The sequence below is a fragment of the Medicago truncatula genome, unplaced genomic scaffold (genome assembly GCF_003473485.1).
Source record: "Medicago truncatula cultivar Jemalong A17 unplaced genomic scaffold, MtrunA17r5.0-ANR MtrunA17Chr0c03, whole genome shotgun sequence".
NCBI lineage: Eukaryota > Viridiplantae > Streptophyta > Magnoliopsida > Fabales > Fabaceae > Medicago > Medicago truncatula.
The window spans coordinates 163,517-169,904 of record NW_024340364.1 but is presented as its reverse complement, the minus strand read 5'-3'; positions in this window follow the sequence as shown (position 1 = coordinate 169,904).

The following is a 6,388-nucleotide window of genomic DNA, read 5'->3' as shown; positions in this document are numbered from 1 at the left end:
AGTTTTGGGGTTGGGTTAATGAAAATTGGGATTTTATGTTTGAAAAGTTAGTGTCCAACATTCTACAAATAGGAGATCATGTGGGTTTTGGGGAAATCGATTTTTGGCAGTTGAAACTTTAGTTTTTCGGTAGATTATGATAGAGCTATGTCTCATGAGCGTGTAGGCGAAAACGGCATCGAAAACGGGTTAACGGTTGGGTTTTTACGCGCGAAAACGTGAAGGTCGAAAATCTGATGCTGTCTGTCAAACCAGGATCGTGCCACGATTCGGGACCAACGTGCCACGATTTTGATCAGATATTTAGTTCGTTTGACACTGGAAAAATCGTGCCACGATGGGATACCAACGTGCCACGATGCTGTTATCCAATATACCCTAAAAATGCAATTTTCTTCACTCCAAATGCTTCCAAACTTCTTCCTAAGTGTAGGGACTTTATCCTAAACATATAGAGATGTTTTTAGGAAAGATATAACGTAGTATAAGGGTCTAATGAGTTCATGAGTGATCCTTGGGGTAGGGATGGAAGTTGTCTATAAGGGTATAGCCTCTCAATGTATCTAAGCTAATATAATTACTGTTGTTGATTACTAATATCTTTGAGTTGTTGAATTCTGTTTGAACGTTTTGAATGGAGCCTGATGTATGAGCATGATTAAGATAAATTGTGCATTTTTCTGGATTGTTGGATTGATTAATAATGAACTATCGAATGACTGTGTTGTATGTTTACATTCATTAAATCATACAAGTGTGGAGTTATGGAGAGTTGAGTCATATACATATATATATGCATTTGTTGAGTTGTATGTAGATATACACAGGTTGGGTAGTTGCATAGCATCAAAGTGGGAGAGCTTCGGCTCTGGAACGCCTTGTCGTTCAAAGCGGTGGAACACTAGTTGTTCAAAAGCGGTGTTGAGCGGTGAGGACTTAGGTCCTGATGAGAATGCTTTAACCATTCGACAGCGGTGTGGGTCACGGCCCTGATTATGGTACCACATGCATATTTGCATTTATCGAGGAGCCTAGGGTGTAGTTTTAGCGGAGTTGTCATGTCATTTGCATGAGTCGGTGTTGTTAGTTGTAATTGCCATATTGATGATGATGATGTTGTTTTATGAAGTATATATATATTTATGCATATAAGATGATGAACTGATTATATCTAGGGTGTTAGATTCAATTGACGAATTTTAATATCTATATCTTATTGTTGTGAATCTCACCCCTTCTGCTTGAAAATGTTGCCCTTCCTATGGGTAACTTGCAGGTGATCCTGAGTAGTTGGTGGTGGCTCAAGTGTCGTGTCTAGGGCTCTGATACGTGGGATGGGAATTATTATTGTTTTTCTTTCCTATGTATCTTATTTTGGAACTTGATGTTGTGGCCCTATGTTGGTTGAATTATGTTGTTAAGGCTTTATGCCAAGATATTATTTTGGAGACTTAAACAGTTGTTGATGTTTTGATGATAATATTCCGCTGCTAATTAAATGACGATTTCATTGGATGTTTATTAAATAGTTTTATATTCTATTTAAGAAAAATTTAAAAATGTAGTGTGACATGCCCGTTGGGTTTTACTCTGATGTTGAATTAATTATTATTTAATTACTTTTGGGTAACGGGGTGTTACATTACCAACTTACATTGAGGAGAAGCTGCATTGTTGATGACGTCTAGAGGTTCACTGAGAGAAGAAAGATTAATGGTGCAATTGAACACTCCACTAAGCCAATTCCAAATCTGAGCAGCAAAGTTGCAATCTAGAAAAAGATGTGAAGAAGATTCTGATGATGAGTTGCAAAGACTACAAATAGATGGTATAGAGCATCCTCTCTTGATTAACTGATCATCCGTGGGCATTCTATCCAACAGGATTCTCCACATAAGTTGAGATTTTGATGGAGGGATGGCTTTGTTCCATATGAGTTTTGCCCAGCTAAAATTTTGAGAAGTGTTTGAGTTATGAAACAAGTAGGCATCCTTGAAGGTTAAGTTGCCATCATGAGAGTTTGTCCAGATCCTTTTATCCTCCTTTTGATTAAAAGGAATAGTAATTAAGTTTAACTTCTGTTGAAGAGAAGGGAAAGCTTCCTTGATTACTTGAGGTACATTCCAATCATTATTATGAATGAAATGTGCCACTGAAGAGTGCAGAGAGCTATGAAGATGATCAGGAATATTGAACGTAGAAACAAAAGCTTCTCCACACCAAGAATCGCACCAAAAATTAATCTTTTCACCATTACCTAATTGCCATGAAGAATTGTTAAGAATGATAGGTAATTTATGTTTTGCGCTGCACCAAATAGAAGATGAGATATGATGAGATATCGGTTTGTTGTTCCTCAAAACCCTACTCCTGAGAAAAGTTACCCATTGCAATTCAGATTGAGTGATTTCCCAACAAAGCTTGAGGTTACCTGCTTCGTTAATACTAGACAAGTTCCTGATACCAAGACCACCCTCTTTAGTAGGCTTGCAAACATTGTACCAAGAAACAGTGACCAATTTCTTTTGATAAATATCTCCACTCCAAAGAAAATTTCTAATCCATCTTTCCATATCCTTTATCAGTGAAACCGGCCAAGAATAGATTGATAGACAATGAATGAGCATGCTTTGCACCACACTCTTGATTAATTGCACTCTTCCTGCCATGGAGAGAAGTGAAGCTTTCCAAGCAGCCAGCTTTACTTTTACTTTATCCGCAATAGGTTGAAAATATGATTTTTTAGGTTTGCCTTTAAAAATTGGGACTCCTAAGTATGTAAATGGGAGGGAGCCAATCTTGAAACCAATCATTGTTGCTATTTGAGATAGCCTATGATTTGAAATGGAACCAGCATATATGGATGATTTTTGTGGGTTGACTAGCTGGCCAGAAGTTTCAGCATATTTCATGAAGATATCCTTAAGACAATTGAGATTGGAAGTGGTACCTTTGCAAAATAACATCATGTCATCAGCATAAAGAATGTGGGAGGGTATTGCAATGTCTCTGGTGCCCTGAATCAACTTCAATTTCCCATTCACAACTTGTTTAGTTAAGCATCTGCTAATAACTTCTTCTGCAAGGCAGAAAAGAATAGGAGAGAGGGGGTCTCCTTGCCTAACTCCCCTAGTGCAAGAAAAGTAGCCATGCAGCTTTCCATTAATTGAAACTGACAATTTTGCTGAATTGAGGATGAAATGAATCCACTTGCAGAATGTTTCACTAAAACCAAACTTCTTAAGAACTTGAAGAAGAAAACTCCAGTCAAGAGTATCAAAAGCTTTGTCTATGTCCACCTTCAAAGCTAAGTTGCCTCCAAAAGGCTTTTTATGTTAAGGTTGATTGCTTCAGAAGTAAGACAAATACAGTCTTTAATGCTCCTTCCTTTGATGAAACCTCTCTGCTGGACAGATGTAATAGCAGGCATGATTTTGGCTAGCCTATCTGCTAAGATCTTGGAGATGATTTTGAATTTGAAATTGGCAATAGCAATGGGCCTATAGTCACTCACTGTACCTGCATTTTTAGTCTTTGGAATAAGAACAATATTATTAGTATTGTAATTAGGTAAAATCCAACCAGTTGAAAAAAATTGTAAAACTGCTTTTGTAGCATCATTTTTAACAATGTCCCAAAAAGTTTGAAAGAATAGTGCTCCAAATCCATCTGGACCTGGGGCACTATCTTTGTTTAAAGAAAACACTGCTTGAAAAATTTCTTCCTCAGTAGGTAACAAAGTAAGCATGGTATTGATTCTTTCAGTAATGAGACTAGGAATCACTTCATCAATCAAACCATTATCTCTAGTATTTGTTGTGTTATTGAAGAGAGAGGAGAAATGATTGACTATATGCTCTGAGATTTCCATATTGTCAGTTAACACTGTATCACCATGTTTGATAGAGGTAATGAGGTTTGAGGCATTTTTGATTTTGGCTACCCTATGGAAATATGCTGTGTTTCAGTCACCTTCACTATGCCACTGGACTTTTGATTTTTGTTGCCAGAACTAATTTGAGTGCTTGTTCCAAACTAATTTGAGCATTCTTTTCTTGCTGCATAAGATTATCATTGTGCCCATGATTATCAATTTCAGCTTGAATATCATCCAGCTTTTGTTTTGCTACTTTCACGTGATCATGGATATTGCCAAAAGTGTCTTTATTCCATTGTTTCAAAGCAGCTTTTAGAAGTTTGAGTTTTTCAGATAGGACAAACATGGGGCATCCTATGATATTGGTGTTCCAACAGTGTCTAACAACATTGATACATTCAGGGTGTGACCCCCACATTTTCAGGAATTTGAACTGAGATGCAAAGCTAAGGTTTTGGTCATTAAATTCTAAAAGTATAGGAAAGTGATCAGATCTGAGCTTTGTGAGAGTTGTACAGGACACCAAGTTGCAAGCATTGAACCATTCTTGATTACATATGGCTCTATCAAGTCTTCTTTGAATGTGAAATTTACCCCTTCTTCCATTTGACCAGGTAAAAGTTGCACCCCTAGTTGGAATATGAATGAAATTATTGAGATTTGTCCAGGCTTGAAAATCAAGGATAGGGTTAGCTTGGGGTCTAAAGTTGCTTTTTTGTTCATGAGTACCTAATATAGTGTTAAAGTCACCTAACAGACACCAAGGGTTAGCTTGGGGTCTAAAGTTGCTTTTTTGTTCATGAGTACCTAATATAGTGTTAAAGTCACCTAACAGACACCAAGGTAGAGAGTGGTTGTTTTGAATTTGGGTTAGGGTTTCCCACAACATTCTTCTTTTTATGTGGCAAGTTGAGGCATAAATGGCTGCTAAACAAAAAGTCTTGTTATTGAGTGTGATTTGAAATGAAACATGTTGGTCATCGGCTAAAATTATAACAGGTTTGATGTCCCTAGTGCAGAAGCACCAAAGATTGGGTAGGAGGTTTCCTCTATTGTTAACACTAAAAAGCTTGTAACCTAGTTTATGTAACCAAAAGAGAGAAAATTTAGAAATATCCATCCAGGGACACCTTTTAGTTTATGTAACTAAAAGCATGAGTCTCAAGACGATTATTTATAGCCAAAGAAATCAAATAATCACAACATAATTAACTTTGATTGGTAGAAAATTAAAATAAATGACAAATGATTGGTTGAAATAGCAAACAATGATGCTAATATAAAAAATGACCGAGCAAACAATGATATTCTTTGGAAAAATACTTGGGTGACATAGAGTTGGATGACATTGGTGACATTGACCAATCAGAATTGAAAGAAAAAGGAGAGAGAAAGGAAATGAAAATTGAAAGAAAACCGGCCTACCCCCCTATTTATATTATCAGACCGAGCTGGTTCAGTCTCTGAACCGGTCTGAACCGGTTTAAGCCCAACGTCCCCTTTTCTCTCTCTGAGGCCCAATTCAACTTTTTTTCCATTTTTACACCCCCAGCATCTAATTTTATTTCTTTTTCATGCATTTTAATTTTCTCTTGCATTTTTTATTTTATTTTACATTAAAATACACACATCAATCCAGAGTGCTCTGGTCCTAAATTAACTGTTAATATTATATTCTCGTTTAATTTGATTATTCCCCAGAACAATCTGGTCCTTGTTAATTAAATTAATCCAGAGTGCTCTGGTCCTAAATTAACTGTTAATATTATATTTTTGTTTAATTTAATCATTCTATAGAATGTTCTGGTCATATATATATATATATATATATATATATATATATATATATATATATATATATATATATATATATATATTAACTCTCTCTCTTAAGGATAAAATTGTAAAAATAATAGTAATTATATACAAATTTAATACTACAACCAACTTTCTTAATCTCCGCAATTTTGGCAAAAGGCTCCTATATTTAAGGACGGAGGTAGTATATATTAAAAAAATGGTTAATTAAGTTTTTAGTTTCTATAAATCTTCACATTTTTGTTTTTAATCCCTGCAGAATAAAATCACACTTTTTAGTCCAATCCCTATGACGTTTTCCTTAAGCATTTTAGAGACAAAAAATGTTGATATTAATTTTTGACAGAGACTAAAAGTGCTGATGGAAAATTTTTACAAGGACTAATAATGCTGATCGAAAATTTTATAAGGACTAAAAAGTGTGATTTTATTTTGGGTTAATAGGCTTTTACCCCCCTGCCATTTGGGGGACTTTTGGTTTACCTCCCTGTGGAAAAAAAACTTGGAGATTCCCCCTTCAAATTAAAAGATTCTTTGGTTTATACCCCTCACGATAGCTGACTGTGCAAAATGTATGATGTGGCACGTTGATGTGTTATTTTTTTTTAATTTTGATTTTTTTTTAAATTCCATATGGCATACATGTCATTTAATCCAATTAAATTTATATTTAAATTAAAAATCTCAAAAAAA